The 15,974-nt window shown below is 50.1% G+C and overlaps 1 protein-coding gene and 2 pseudogenes across 1 annotated transcript in view; 1 reads left to right on the top strand and 2 right to left on the bottom strand.

Annotated features, from left to right (window-relative positions):
* LOC138437650 (apolipoprotein L3-like) overlaps nt 1-15,974 on the bottom strand; it is a 228,711-nt gene that overhangs the window by 93,993 nt on the left and 118,744 nt on the right. The gene's annotated exons all lie outside the window — the stretch shown is intronic.
* LOC138436384 (zeta-crystallin-like) lies at nt 1,469-4,268 on the bottom strand (annotated as a pseudogene).
* On the top strand, nt 4,334-15,545 carry LOC138436383 (apolipoprotein L2-like; annotated as a pseudogene).

Raw genomic sequence — 15,974 nt, 5'->3', positions numbered from 1 at the left:
CATGGACTGCAGCCCACCCGGCCCCTCTGTCCATGGGATTCTCCAGGGAAGAATATTGGAGTGGGTTGCCATGCTCTCCTCCAGCTGCAGCGTACTCACCACCAAAATTTAGTTGGAAAAATCCCTATGTCGCAGAATGAAGAAATCACAGGAGTTTAAATTAAGGGGGATTCAAAGTCATGTCCAAGAAGTGTCTGACACTTGACTTTGGGTTCTACCTCTGAGCTTTCTGCTCACTGGCCTTGGGCTGTCCCTTCTCCTGTCTGAGTCTCACGTTCTTCTTCTGTGAAATAAGAATAATGCCTCTGTGTGTTCATGTACCAGGAACATCTTACATCGTGTCCCAGCCCCTCCCATATATATATATCCTAGTTGCCTATGTCTTACCTTCAGTTCCGTAACCTCTAGATCCCTGAAGTCACACAGGGATTTTGGTCACTCATTTGAGCAGTGATCTTGCCCTGTACTGATCCGAGGTTAGTTATTTTCATTACATTCTTTACCCCATTTCATGTGAATATTCTCTTGGTTCACTGCCAAAACATGGAGCACACATGTGCAGGGTGCTGCCAGTCTCTGCTGGGAGCAGAAACTCACAAATCACACACGCCTGGATTCTTTCTCTGTGAGTGTGGGCTCGTGCTCATTGGTTCAGTCGTGTTCAGTTCTTTGCGACCTCATGGACTGTAGCCCGCCAGACTCCTCTGTTCTTGGGATTTTCCAGGTAAGAATACTGGGAGCGGGTTACCATCTCCTATTCCAGGTGATCTTCCCAACCCGGGGATCGAACCCACGACTCCTGTGTCTCCTGCATTGGCAGGCGAATTCTTTACCACTGTAACACCCTAGAAAGCCCTCGTTCTCTTTCTAAAAATTAAAATTGTACATTCCTGAAGACATCTAAATCCCAGGATTAGATAATGACTCTGGGGGGTTGGAAGCCCAAGATCATCAAGGTAGTGGCGGTTTCTGGTGAGACCTCTCCGCCTGGCTTGCAATTCCCAGCTGCCCTCTAACTGTGTCTTCACATGGCCTTTCCTCTGGAGGAGGGGGCAGGAAGAGAGAGAATCTGGTGTCTTCTTTTCTAATAAAAACAACACTCTTATTAGACTAGGGGCTCACACTTATGACTTCATTTTACCTCAATTGCCTCTTTAAAGGCCCAGTCTTCAAATACAGTCACTAGGGGTTAAAGCTTCAGCATATGAATTGGAGGGTAATGGTGGGAAAAGCAGTTCTATCCATAACCCCCGGTGCCTCTACCAACAGTGCCCGGGTGATCACTACTCAGGAAGATGAATTTCAACAATTTATACTAAATAGCATTTTTAAAAAATTTTGCTCTAGAATTTGTTGCAGTTATCATATTATGATAACAAAAGCAGATCATTCTTAAGGCATAAACTTTGTTTATTAATTTAAATAAAAATATATGATCCCCGTCACACACAGATGCAATTCTGAAAGGTTACTTCCATGAGTTGTGAGCGAATTTGGTATCCTTGGCCTCCAAAGAGAAGACTTCAACCTGGAGCCAGGGACAAGGCTGGATCACTCAGAGCTTTTTTGTAGTAGAATTTTTATTAAAGTGTAAATGGGGTAGAGAAAGCTTCTAACAAGGACTTCAGAAGGGGACAGAGAGAGTGCCCCCTTGCTAGTTTTTTTGCAAGGCATTATATGCCTGATAGCAAGCTGCTGATCGGATAAAAGAAATGCCTCAGACAGAGAGTGCTGTACTGGGCTCCTCTCCCACAACATGCATTTTGAGATAGAATGGCACAAGGGGACTCACCTCTGGCCATAAAACAATTGACATGAATCAAAGAAAGGCAGATTTCCAAGCAAATGAATAGTTTCATAACACAGCTTAAGAAAAACATTTCCGTGAGAAATACACATTGGTTAGCTCAAAGTCTGAGAAAAAGTTAAGTTCAGGGGGCACCAGATGTCATCATGGCAACACAGGATTACAGGAGCCTTTCAATCTCATGTAGATAAGGGGGAAACGTCTGCCACTAGCAGTTTATTTCCTCCTGCCACGTGGGGACCCCTGTCCTTCCTCCCTGACTGTAATCCTTTATTTCCCCCTTTTCATTTAGGAGAATATGGCTACTAGGGGAAAAGGGTGGCAATTCTGTTCAGACTGCTTTGAGCTGGCCAGGGACACAGACCCTAAATTGTTGAGGCAGCATGTTCTGCTTACCCTCATATTGAGGATCTTTGATATAGTAGGGCCCAGGTAATAGTTGGAGAAGGCTGTGGCACGTGCCATTTGTAACTTGAAAGCCTTCATGTGGCTAGAAACAAGTTGAACCAATCAGTGCCTATATATGTGGAAACCATGCACCTGATGTGCTAAGTCACTTTGTCCTGTGCGACTCTCTGCAGCCCTATGTACTGTATGTAGCCCGCCAGGCCCCTCTGTCCTTGGGATTCTCCAGGCATGAATACTGGAGTGGGTTGCCACGCCCTTCTCCAGGGGATCTTCCTGACCCAGGGGTCAAGCCCACATCTCCTACATCCCCTGCACTGGCAGGCAGAATCTGTACCACCAGCGCCTCCTGGGAAGCCCAACTACATACCTAGTATCATATTACACCAGAGAGAAGGCTGATGTCCTCAGAGAGTACATGGATCATTGGTAGTCAGTGACTAACCTAGTGAATAGCATAAAATGCTGGGGAATATTGGAAAACTAACAGATTTCTCTGGACACGGTTTATCTTGTCCTTCTGAGACACCTGTAGATCTTTATGAGATTAGTTTAGAAAAGGGTCTCATTTAGTTCAGAGAATCGTCAGAGTCCAGTATGGTTCTGGGCTATTCAGAGACTAAAGAACCTTTGTAAAGAGAAGTAGGCTTGGGAATCAAGAGTCCTATTTTGAATTAGCATGTTTTAGGCAAAGGTATGGAATTCATGATAAGCATTGGTTAGGAATTTCTGTAATGTCCTCCAAAGCCAAGTGACCACTAACATCCTATTTCCCACTATTCCTTGATGAGAGGTAGAAGGCATAAGAATATTCCCAGCTATAAAATAAACTGCACTCCAACGCCTATGAATCCTAAGATAAATATTTTATTAAATAGAAGAAACTCACTGAATCAAACGATTGCTAAGCAGAACAAATGCAGTGTACATAAAACTAAGGTAAGAAACCTCTTAATTACACAGGAAATCAATGGAGGGATTAATGATTTTAAGAGAAGAATCATTTTTCCTGTGGCCCCACTGCTGTGAATGATATCTTCATGAGCCCTGGCCACCTTCTCCAGTGAATATCGGGGACCTATTACTAGTCTCAACTAACCAATTCATTCCGGTTTGGAGGGCTGCTGCAAACTGCTGGAATTCCTCCTTGGAGGATGAAGGGAGAGCTACTCCTCTTATGCTAGATTCCTTTGTTACGGATCCTGTGGGTTTATTTCAACAGGACCTCTGCGGCCAACAACTATTACTCGTCCTCCATGTGACAAAAAATTTAAATCTTCGCTAAGTTTGACATTAGCAAACATTTCAATAATCACATCACCTCTTTCTTTACCAACAGATTTCTTAGTTTTATCAATATTATTAGCTTCTTTGGGATGAAACACTTTGTGGGCTCCATTTTGCAAAACAATCTTTTGTCCTTCCTCAGTAGTAGCTGTGCCCAAAATCTTTAAGCCATAAGCTCTAACCATGTGGCATGCTGCTCTTCCAGCTCCTCCACCTGCCCCAGAACACTTTCTCCAGCTTTCAGACAGACACTGTGGAGCAGAGCTCGATAAGCAGTAAAACATGAGATGCTGATGGCAGCTTCTTGTTTAAAGTCCTGCTTTTTGGGGAAGTGTGTAAACAGTGTGAAGGGCTCCCAGAGCAAACTCGGTGTAGCCCCCAGAGACCGTCCTGGTAGTGAATATCACCTTTCTTGAAAGCAGATACAATCTCTCCAGCAGCTTCTACTATCCCAGCCACATCTCAGCTAGGAGTATAAGGTAGAAGTGGTTTTATACTGTGAGTGCCAGAGCGGATATATGCGTCCACTGGGTTTACACCACATGCTTGGACTTTGTTGGAACCTGGTGGTCTTTCAGAATTGGTACAGCAACATCCGACTGGAGTTTCAACACTTTGGGTCCACCAAATTAAAAAACTCAAGTAGCTCTCTTCAACTTCTGTTGCCATGGTGATCTAGATACCTGTTCTAGAGTGAATTGTCAAAATCTGTGAGCCCTCCCCCAGGTTACACAGGGTTAAAAAAAAAAAAAAAGCTACCCAATACCATTTATGATCCACCACAAAATCTTCTGCGCTTTCCCAGTGACTCAGACAGTAAAGAATCTGCCAGCAATGTGGGAGATCTGGATTTTATCCCTAGGTTGGGAAGATCCCCTGGAGGAGGCAATAGCTACTCACTCCAGTATCCTTGCTTGAAGAACCCCATGGACAGAGGAGCCGGCTACAGCCCACGGGGTCACAAAGAGTCAAATAAGACTCAGCGACTAACACTTTCCCTTTTTCTCTTCACAAACTCTTCTAACCTCATTCCCTTTCCTTTCATCTAGATATTGAGATCTTTTTTGAGGATGTTGCTGAGTGTCTCTGGAACATACTGAGCAGAGAGGAACTGCTTCTCCTGCTGACTGAATTCCTGAAGAAAATTAAGGCTAATGCTGGTTTGTCCAGGTAACCTGTACAGCTGTATTGGTGAGTCAGGAAGGTCACCCACACTCCGCAGCACCAGACTAGATTTTTACTAGCAGGCACACCTCCTCGAAGCAGGACCCTATGGTGGGGGTTGAGGATGTTCCTTCTCAACATCTCATGAGGAATGTTCCTTCCATGTCATTTGCTGGCATTGAACAACCTCAGGTTGAGAAAAGATGAAACCTGCAAGGAAGAGGCAGGTTATGTGACCTTGGACAAATTACCGAGCTATTCTCTGCCTTAGCTTCCTCATCTGTTCAGTTTTATTGTTAGGATACTGAGATCATTCATGCAACGATCTTCCCATAATGACTGACACAGAGTAGGTACTCAATCAATATTAACATTTAAAAAGCTTGTTGGGAAGAATTTTCTCTCTGGTGATGAGAACCAAGCAGAATTTCCTTTGGGGCAAGTCAGGAAATCCTGACGCCATCGTTTGTATTACTCGGGCTTCTGCCTAGATAAAGCCTTTCTAGTCCCCATCTTGGGAACTGCACCAAGCCTGCAGGATCCTGGTGGCCCATAAAGCAGAGAGCTGGAGATTGGAACTGGGCGGAGCTGGTGGGATCCTGGATCTAGCCTGCCCGGCTCCTCGGCTCTGGGCTTATGTGTTAGAGTTTCAGATTTGCGTGGCTTCCCTGGTGGCTCAGACGGTAAAGCGTCTGCCTACAATGCGGGAGACCTGGGTTTGATCCCCTGGGTCGGGAAGATCCCCTGGAGAAAGAAATGGCAACCCACTCCGCTATTCATGCCTGGAAAATCCCAAGGACCAAGGAGCCTGGTGGGCTACAGTCTATTGGGTCACAAAGAGTTGGACACGACTGAGCGACTTCACTTCACTTCACTTCAATGGGAATAGTAAATTCAATCTGATGGACTATGGTGATGGCCTCAGAGTGAACTACAGGGTCAGAGGTGGGGAACCAAGTGCACTCATCTCATCCAAGGGCCCAGGGAGGCCTGCACCAGGGTCAGACCCAGGGTCAGGGTGGAGCAGAGGGTCCAGGATGGACGACGAGTAGGCAGGCTTGGGCAGCAGGGCCAGACTAGAGTGTGGAGAGTGGGCCCCGAGGACATGGTTCTGAAGGGGCTGTGACCCTAGCAGAGGTCCCCTGAGTGGGAGGGGGGGACATTTCTTCCCTTCCTGATGGGATCCCCTCATGCTGGACTAGAGGGCCCTGGGTGACCCTGTCTGCACACCCTGCCTGGAACCTGGGTTCTCACTCCATCTGGGACCCTCTTCTAATCTCCATGGAGCCTCCCTGACAGTGGAAGGCCATGTGGCTCAGTGAGCCCTCCAGGATCACAGTAAGTGGCTGTGATCGTGTGTCATTTGAGGGATTCTGAGGAGCCAAGAGCTTCCCCACTGATGAGGAAAGCACTTCCTCCACCCGCTGTGCAAGTGCTGGTCTCCTCAGGCTCAGCCATTCAGATGGGCGTTTCCTCAAGTCTCGAACCTTTGGAGGATCCACAAAGTTCCACAAGGGCTAGACCCTGGATCTAGCGCTGCCCAGCTCCTGGGTTCTGGGCTTAAGTGTTAGAGTTTCAGGTTTGCATGTGTCCAGTGGGAATAGTAATTCAACCTGATGGACTATGCATCCTTGGGGTGCAGGCTCATGAGGCGGTCACAAATTAACGTGTGGTACCCGAGAGGCCAGGGGTGCTGAGTGCGGGTCAGGAGTCAGTGAGGTGGGCTGGAGAGTCCAAGAGGAACCAGCAACACATCTCCTGATCTCCAGGCAGCTGGGGCAGTGGATGGACTCAAAGACCTGCTGCTGGGAAGGCCAAGGACGCAAGCCTTAGAAGACAGCAGGTGGCAGACTAAAGGACTGTTAAGGTGCCTTCTAGTTCTGACTGCGGGCTTTTTTTTTTCCTACAAATTCTAAGTCACAGAGACAGCCAGTCTGCAAAGGATGAGGGCACAGTGCCCAGAACTATGCTTTCATGTGAACCAATGGCAAATTTAGGGGATCCCCAAAACCACCTTCAGGTTTGAGAATTCTCTATAGAGCAGACAGGACTCACTGAGAACCATCCTGATCCCAGTGTATTACAGGAAGCCTGTGGGTTTCCATCAGTCACAGGGCAGAGTCTGGGCGGATTTCACACCCGAAGCTGCGATTGTCTCCAGGATGTGTTACTGTTCTGGAACTCGGTGTATGGCAGGGAACACGGAACACTGCCCGCCAGGGACACTCACCTATAAAAAAAACTTATCCTGACTTGTGGTCTCCAGCGCCTCCCTGAGGTCAGACTAATGTCCTAGAGTCCAGCTCCTCCAGAGGCCCCATCACATGTCTCCTTGTCAGACTGAACAGTGGCCAAGAGGCCCAGGGAGACAAGGACACTCGTATCAACCAGAATATTCTAGGGGCTTAGGGACCACTTCCCAGTAGCCAAGGGAAAAGATCAGGTTGACCCCTCACTACACACCGAGGCCCTTGAATGCAGGCTTTCTGCTCTGATCCCTCTTCTCTTTGTTTCTCTGTGGAGTTCCCACTCACCAACTCTTTCGAAGTGCTGGTGACGCCCTGCCTCTGAGACATCCCTACCAAATGTGTTGTTGTTTTTTTTTTTTTTTTTTTTTGGCTGAGCCACATGGCTCGTGGGATCCTTGGTCCCTGACCAGGGACTGAGTCATGCCTGAGGCAGTGGGAGTGCAGAGTCATAACCTCTGGACCACCAGGGAATTCCATCAAGTATCTCTCCTAAGTTACGCGTATCCTAAGGTGACTTTTGTTTATCTGTTAGAGGATTGAAGAAGTATATGGAGCATCTACAAGGTATAAAACCTGTGTTTAATGTTGAAAGAGGAAATTTTACTTTTGTAAATTACTGTTCTAATTGATTCAAGGCACTCTCTCTGTATTTATGCAGAACAGACGTTTTTGAACCTATTTTACAGACAAGCATCTGCCTTTCTAACCCCTTGACCTTCATTGTTACAGGGAAGATGTGAATGCTCTACACGAATATCTGAATAAATGAAAAGAGACTTGGCTGGGAAGGAGCAAGAAACACTCCCAGAAGAGCAGCTGGATAGGAAGAGGTTTCTGAAGAAGTTTCCTCGGGTGACACAGCCGCTGGCGGAGCTCAAACACAAGCTCCTGGAGCTTGCAGACAGTGTTGGAAAAGTCCACAGGGACTGTACCATCTCCAATGTGGTGGCCCACAGCACCGGCGCTTTATCTGGCGCCCTGACCATCCTTGGCCTGGCTCTGGCACCCGTGACAGCGGGGGCCAGTGTGGCACTCTCAGCCACTGGAATAGGGCTGGGAGCAGCGGCTGCTGTGACTGCTGTGTCCACCAGCATCGTGGAACATGTGAGTAGGTCATCAGCAGAAAACAAAGCCAGTCAATTGATGGCAATTGGTGTCAAGAAGTGGAAGGTGCTCCTAGAGGTACTCAAGAGCAACCCCCAAATTGTTCCCACAACAGAGAAATTGGCAAAAGCCGAGAAACACCTTGAAATAATTATCCATGCCATGGAGACAGGTGAAGCCGACCCTGACTCTGAAGTCAGTGCAAACGTCCACCTGAGCCCTGGGAGAATCGCAGCCCCAGCCATCCAGCAGGTAGAGGCAGGTTTCAAAGGCACGGCTTTGGCTGTTACCAAAGGAGCCCGGATCGCGGGGGCGGCCACCGCAGGGCTCTTCCTCCTGGTGGATGTGGGCTTCCTGGTGAAGGAGTCAAAGCACCTGCACGATGGTGCAAAGGCAGCATGGGCTGAAACCCTGCGGCAGTGGGCCAGCGAGCTGGAGAGGAAGCTGGAGGAGCTCACCCAGATCTACAGGCGTCTCAAGAGGAGCCCACTCCACCACCCCCAGAGAGTGAGGGTCCAGGGACACATTCAGGGTCCAGGTGCGGAGACACATTCTCAGGGAAAAAAGGAGAGTGAGACAAACTTGTTGGAGCTGAGGGTTAGGAAACTGGCGTTTCTGCAGCTGAGCACAGGAGGGGAGGGGTGAATGTAGGTCATAGATGGGGAGAGAGAAGGAGCCTGGATTAAGGGAGGAAGGGGTCTGGAGAATGGGCAGGGACTGAGGGAGAAACCTCTTATTTTTTTCACACTATGAACTTTCAATTTGTATTGGGGAATAGTCGATTAACAGTGCTGTGATAGTTCCAGGTGAACAGTGCAGGGACGCAGCCATTCACATACATGCATCCATTCTCCCCCTAACTCCCTTCCCTTCAGAAACCACTTACTTTGAACTAAAGACGACCCTGGGTGCAGAATAAAGGGAGAGGCAGGGGAAGGCTATGGCACCCCACTCCAGTACTCTTGCCTGGAGAATCCCATGGGCAGAGGAGCCTGGGGGGCTGCAGTCCACGTGGTCTCCAAGAGAGGGACATGACTGAGCGACTTCACTTTCACTTTTCACTTTCATGCATTGGAAAGGAAATGGCAACCCGCTCAGTGTTCTTGCCTGGAGAATCCCAGGGATGGGGGAGCCTGGCAGGCTGCCGTCTATGGGGTCGCACAGAGTCGGACACGACTGAAGTGACTTAACAGCAGCAGCAGGGGAACTAGCAACGAGACACAGAAATACAAAAGGACTGAAAATGAGGGATAGTCAGAGAGGCAGGACTGTTGGGATCCAGGAGAAGTAGCAGGGGCTGCTCTCTCGCCCTTCCCGGGGTCTGATGCCCCAGCAAGAAGAGTCTCCCCCTGGTGGTGGCCTCTAGCCCGACATCTCCAACAACTCGCCTTTGAACCCAGCATTTTATCTTAATTAGGCTGTGAGTTCTTTTGTCTGCTTGTTTCTTTAATTGAAGTAGAGTTGATTTACAATATTCTGTTAGTTCAGGTGAACATCGAAGTGATTCAGTTATACATAGTCTATGTATATATCTATATTCTTTTTAATTTTTTCATTACAGATTATTATAAGATACTGGCTATTATTCCCTGTGCTATACATAAAGTCCTTGTTTTTTAATCTATTTTATGTATGGTAGTGTGCATCTGTTAATGCCATACTCCTAGTTTACCCCTCTCTCCCTCTTTAGTAGCAAGTTATGTTTTCTATGACTATGAGTCAGTTTTGGTTTGTTCATAAGTTCATTTGGACTCTTTGTTTTTGGCCATGCCAAGCAGTTTGTGGGATCTCAGATCCCTGACGTGGGATAAACATGGCCATAGCGGCAAACCCACCAAATTCTAGCCCCTAGAGCACCAGGGAACCACCTAGACTCCTTCTTAGATTCCCATGCAAGTGATATTACACATCTGTCTTTTCTGCCAGACTTACTTCACTGAGCATGATCACCTCTAGATCCATGCATGTCACTACAAAAGGCATTCTTCCATCCTTTTTATGGCTGAGTGATTTTCCACCGTGTGTATGGACCACATTGTCTCTATCCCTGCATCTGCTGACAGCATCTGGGTTGCTTCCATGCTTTGGCTATTGTGAATAGTGCTGCTGTGAACATGGGGTGCGTGTATCTTTTCGAATTGGAACTTTTTCTTTTTCAAATATATGCCCTGAATGGGATAGCTGGATCACATGATGACTCAATTTTTAGTTTTTAAGGAACTTCTTTACTGTTTTCCATAGGGCCACACCCAATTTATATTCTCAGCAACAGTGTAGGAGGCTTGCCTTTTCTCCACATCATCTCTAATATTGATTGTAGACTTTTACTTGATGCCCATTCTGATTGGTAGGGGGTGATCCCTTATTGTAGTTTTGATTAGCATACACAGAGGATGAGCTGGTTGGATGGCATCACTGACTCAATGGAGAGGAGTTTGAGTAGACTCCAGGAGGTGGTGATGGACAGGGAGGCCTGGAGTGCTGTGGTCCACGGGGTTGTGAAGAGTCGGACGTGACTGAGCAACTGAACTGAACTGAACTGAATAATCACCAGTGTTCAGCCTCTTTACATATTCTGGCTAGCCATCTGTACATCTTCTCTGAAGACCAGTCTGTGTAGAGCTTCAGGCAGTGGCTTCCTGATGACCGTGGTGGTGATGGTGGTGGTGGCAGCAGGGGTGTGGCAACGCAGTGGGTGGAGCATCTGGCAAGCATCCAGGTGCCCTTTGAGTTCAGGGTGCACCAAGAGACCGATGAAATTCCCATGAAATTCCCAGTGTTGTGTAGGAACAGGAGTTGATTTGGGAAAACAGAAAGAAAGATGAAAGCAGAAGGCATCAACAGGTCAAGGAACTATGCAGTGTGTCAAGGAGATCAACCAGCCTGGGGTCAACAGACAAGGCCTCTCTGACTCTCAATTTCCTCCTCAGTTGGGGATGAAGCAGAATAAGATATTCTAGGACCATCTGCCTCTCTCCACATTGTGTTCTACAGACTTTAGTTCAATAAATATGAACTGATTTACTGAGGCTTCCTTGCATTGACTGATGAGCTCAGCTGGGCTCCAGATGCCTGACCTCCTTCCCCAGGAGCCTGTTACCCAGGGTCTCAGGGTGCACGTCCTCCATGGCTCCTCCTGCCTGCCCGCTGGGCTCACATAAAGTCATTTCCCTCAGACCCTGGAGCCCCCAGGCCCATGGGACACACGGGGGCGCCCATGTCGTCTGACTTGGGCTGAGCACGGGGATGCTCCTCCTCCAGCCCTGGGGACAAGGATGAACACGGGGCACCCAAGGGTGATTGAGAGCCGAGGGCTTGTGTGCAGGTGTGAGGAGGGGTCAGCCGTAAACAGAGGGGGGAGAGAGAGCGCACACCTCATCCAGGCGGCCTTCACGTTTCACCAGGACTCCTGCAGGAACTTCCAGAACAGTTTTCCTGTGCTTATGTGGGGGCACTGCCCCGCCTCACCTGTCTATTGCCCACATGGGGCTGGAATGACTCTTAAGAATATTGGTCTTACCCCTACCTGCTTCCCCTCCTCCACGGCTGCCGATGACTCTGAGCACAGACACTCAAAGCCTCCCTGCAGCCTAACCTGCTGGAGCCTGTGGTCCCCCAAGAGCAGAGCTGGATGCCAGGCTCACTCCATCCCCAGGAGCAGGACTGAGGGGCTGGGGGAAGTAGGCAGGAAGGAGGGAAAGTCCATCCAAGGCCATGTTCTGACCTGGTCACCCATCTGGGATTGCACCTGCTACAGCCTTCTGAGGAGCTATAATGGGATGCCTCAGGCTCCTCCTCTCCAGGGAGGAGAGGGCAGCATCTGGGTGTAGCTCTCACCCCCATGGGCCTGCTCCACAGGGCACCAACTCTCTGTGTTTCCATGTGTGGAGCATGGAAGCACCTAACAGGATCCCACACCTGGAGCCCAGGATAGGCAGCCAGAGACCCGGGACCTGGAAATGATCCCAGGACATCTCCTAAGTCCCTCCCCACGTGCTGCAGAGCCGTCTCCATGCTTTTGTCCAAACCTCCCTCGGAAGACTTTCCTCAGTGCCTGGGTCTCCCTCTCAGCCCGTGTTTCCCTGAGGCTTCAACCGGTCCTCTCATTCCTCCTTGAAGATGTCAGCAGTCATGGCCATCGCCTGCCTGACCTTCAGAAATGTGGGTTCATTCCTTCATCGGTTCTTCTTCAGTTCCGGGGGAATTCCCATCCTGCCCAGACTTCTCTGGGCAGGGTTTCAGGCACTGGGTACAGAACCATTCTGTGTCCACCCCCATCTCCCCCTGAACCCTTAGAGCTGGACTCCAGTGAGCTGATTGTGCGGCTGATGCAATTCCACGGTGACCCGTGTCAGGTGAGATCCTTGTGGTTCTGAGCAACAGAAACTGTGTCTGGCTAAGTGAGCGCAGAAGAGGGTGCACTGAGAGGGAAGAAGTCAGGTCAGAGGACAGAAAGAAGCCCAAACGTGCACAGTTCAGGGAGGACAGGAAGCAGGACATGTCCCCCTCCATGATCCCACAGTCTGTCCCCTGAGGTCCCATGAGCAGGGGGCTTAGGTCCAAACACCTGGAATCCCAGTGTCAAGTTCCCAAGAGACTGAATAACTTGGGCCTGGGGACAGTATCCTTGGACTAATAGTTCAGGCTGAAGGATGAGGAAGATGAATGAGTAACAGGGACCCGAACCCTGGGGGAAATCTCAGGTAGAGAGGCTCCAGACTGAGCGATTCCTGATGCACACGTGCCCTCTGCCCAGACCAACAGACACGACTCTCCTCACGCTGTTCTGGGTCCCAGCACCCCACACAGGACAGCAAGTGCACCGCCCACTTCCCCAGCTGGAGACAAACACGAATCACCTCCTCCTGCTGCATCTTGCAGGGATGTCAGGGTGAAGGGCCCCAGCGCGATGCCAGTGCTTCCCCTGGTCCATCGGGCTCCTTTCTCAGTACTCTGCACGTATGTTATGTATGTGCAGCAACAGGGAGTGCAGTACACACAAGGACCTCCAGGAGCGCTGCTTCCCGATCCCAGTCTTCGCTGGGTCCCACTCCCTGTTCCTCTTTCCTGTGGGGAAATTCTCCCCTGTGGAGCCTGGGCTGGGCCATCGCTGTGTCAGCACTGTCACCTGGGTCCTAATCAGGACCTCACTGCACCTCTGAGAGCAGGTGCCCGTCACCCCAATGGAGAACAAAGGAAGCTGGGCCCAAGGACCAGGAGAGTGGCTGATGCCCTGCCTGGGAAGCCATCCTGGGTGGGCCCTCTGGGTGCCTTGAGCCTCCTCCCTGATCCATGTTGAGCTGATTGGTCGGGAGAACGCAGGGTGTCCTGTTCCAGGAGGAAGTGAAGCCAGCATGTGGTGTTTCTGTAACTCAGCTCACCCTGGGTCCAGCACAGTGTACCCACCCCCGTGGGAGCCCAGACCATGCCACTGTCTGTCCCCACCTGCTGTCCCGTCCCCTGTGGGGAGAGGTGGCCGGGATGTGTGCTGCACACACATGCCCACCACCCAGGACCTGACTGCCTCCAGGCAGAGCCTCTGTTGACAATTTCACGTTTCTCTCATGCCTTGGTGCTGGGCATCTTTAAGATCCCGCTCCCATCTCTCAGAAATGCCTGGAAGTTCACATCAACCTGTTCTTTTTCAAAGGGTGCTATCCTGGACCTCATACCGGTGATGACCGCTGAGTCTGGGCAGAGACCTCCCTCCCTCCAAAGATAGGGACATTGTTTTTGAAAGAGAGCAGATGTGTTATGCCCAACCATTCTTTAACCTGATAATTAAAGAAGCTGTATATTTCATTATGAAAACACTACAACTAACAGTTCAGGTTCAGAAAATGGGGTAAAACTTAGAGAAGTAAAAGAATTCCCCCAGTAAGATTATTGGACATCTCCCTACAGTGAAGCTATGTTTTTAGAAGCAAACCTCAAGAATCTTGTCATTTCTTCTGTGCATACTTTAGTTCATCCCTATATTTTAAAAAGGTCTTTGCCTGGTGGCCAGACCCTAAATAGTCTGCCCGTAATGCGGGAGACCCGAGTTCATATCCCTGGGTCGGGAAGACTTCCTGGAGAAGGGAATGGCAACCCACTCCAGTATTCTTGCCTGGAGAATTTCATGGACAGAGGAGTCTGGCGAGCTACAGTCCATGGCTTCACAAAGACTTGAACACAAGTGAATGGCTAACACTTTGCAAATGTCTAAGTTCGCTCTGCCCATACTGTTGGAATTTAGGCTCTTGCAACTTCCTTCATTTTAAATAAGACGGCAGTGAACATATTTGTCTATGAAGTTTTTCCCTCATCTTTGAGGCTGTTTTTCTGGGGGTGGGCCCTGCAGATGACATTGTTGGGGTAAAGGAAATGAGCGCTTAAAGGCTCCCTGTGTCTGACCCATCCCCCACGCCCCACCGCCACCCGCCCCGGTTGTCCCTGCAGGCTGACTTCGCCATCGAGCTTTGGCCAAGGCAACCTATGAGCTCATGTTCACACCGCCTGGTGCACAGCCTCCAGTGGCTGGATCCCAGGGCATGGACTTAATTGAATGGGGGTGTCCTCAGTCTGTGTAGGGCCTTGCTTAGACGAAAGCTGGTTCTTCTCAGCAAATTGTGTTGCTTGCGCAGAGTATCTAACAACTGGTTACACTCGGATGCTGGGTTATACCCAGTCTGGGCCCAGCCTCCTCGTCAATGACAGTTGTTGACGAGAGACTTGCCCTGTCACAGCACTGCTCCCAAGCCACTTGTGGCCCTTGCGTGCCATCCTGCACCTGGCCCCGCTTTCTTGGCTTCCCCTGCTTTGCTCCTTAGCTTCCTAAGTATGTTGAAGCCCCTCCTGACTTTAAACTACTTGTTTAAAGAAACACTTTCTCTAATTACTGAAGGCAATGGCAACCCACTCCAGTACTCTTGCCTGGAAAATCCCATGGATGGAGGAGCCTGGTAGGCTGCAGTCCATGGGGTCGCTAGGAGTCAGACGACTGAGCGACTTCACTTTCACTTTTCACTTTTCATTTTCATGCATTGGAGAAGGCAATGGCAACCCACTCCAGTGTTCTTGCCTGGAGAATCCCAGGGACGGGGGAGCCTGGTGGGCTGCCGTCTCTGGGGTCACACAGAATCGGACATGACTGAAGCGACTTAGCAGCAGCAGCAATGTACCAGAGCCCCGATATCCACTGCCACCTTTGTTAGAAATGCACAGGGACCGAGACGCCAGCAGGTAAAATCCCTTCAGGGCCCAGGTTCTGTGTTTCTCTTCAAGTCTGACTCCTTACCAGTCCCGTGCTGGCCCCCACGTGCCCACTTCCTGGCATCCCTCCACCCCACTTTCCCTGCACCAGGAGAAGTCTATGCGCAGAGCATTAAGAGCGATCCAGGGCCTTGGTCTTTCTCTAGGACTCCGTGGTGGCTGGGGTGGCATGCGGTCAGCGGCCAGCTCTCCTCTTCTAGATCAAGGCCCTGGAGATCGAGAGCAACCTGTACCACATGGGCAAGAGCAAGGCTTTCTTTGGGCTACCGTGCTAGCCCACCTGGAGGAGGAGCGGGACCTAAAGATCACTGACATCATCATTGGCTTCCAGGCCTGATGCAGGGGCTACCTGGCTGGGAAGTGAGTCCCAGGATGCCCACCACCAGCTCAAGGCCCCCAGCTGTCCTGTGTGGAGGGACTGAGGAAGCAGGGCCTGGCCACCCTCACCCAGGCAGGTGTCCCCTGGGGAGGCCCACATGGCTTTCCCGCCCCCCTGCTTCCTGGAGTTCTGCCTGAGGTTTAAAATGAGCAGGTGGGAGGGGTGAATGTGCTCCAATTTTCCCTGCAGAAAAACCCCTGCCTCCCAGTGTTCCTCTCTGTGTCCCTCCTGTAGGTGTGACACCCAGAGCCGGCTGTCCCCAGAGGACGCTGAGCTCTGGGGAATAGGCATCCTTGAGTTCCAGCAGCTCCTGTGGGGTCAGAGG

The sequence above is a fragment of the Ovis canadensis genome, chromosome 3 (assembly GCF_042477335.2).
Source record: "Ovis canadensis isolate MfBH-ARS-UI-01 breed Bighorn chromosome 3, ARS-UI_OviCan_v2, whole genome shotgun sequence".
Taxonomy (NCBI): domain Eukaryota; kingdom Metazoa; phylum Chordata; class Mammalia; order Artiodactyla; family Bovidae; genus Ovis; species Ovis canadensis.
This window is presented reverse-complemented; position numbering and strand designations above follow the sequence as displayed.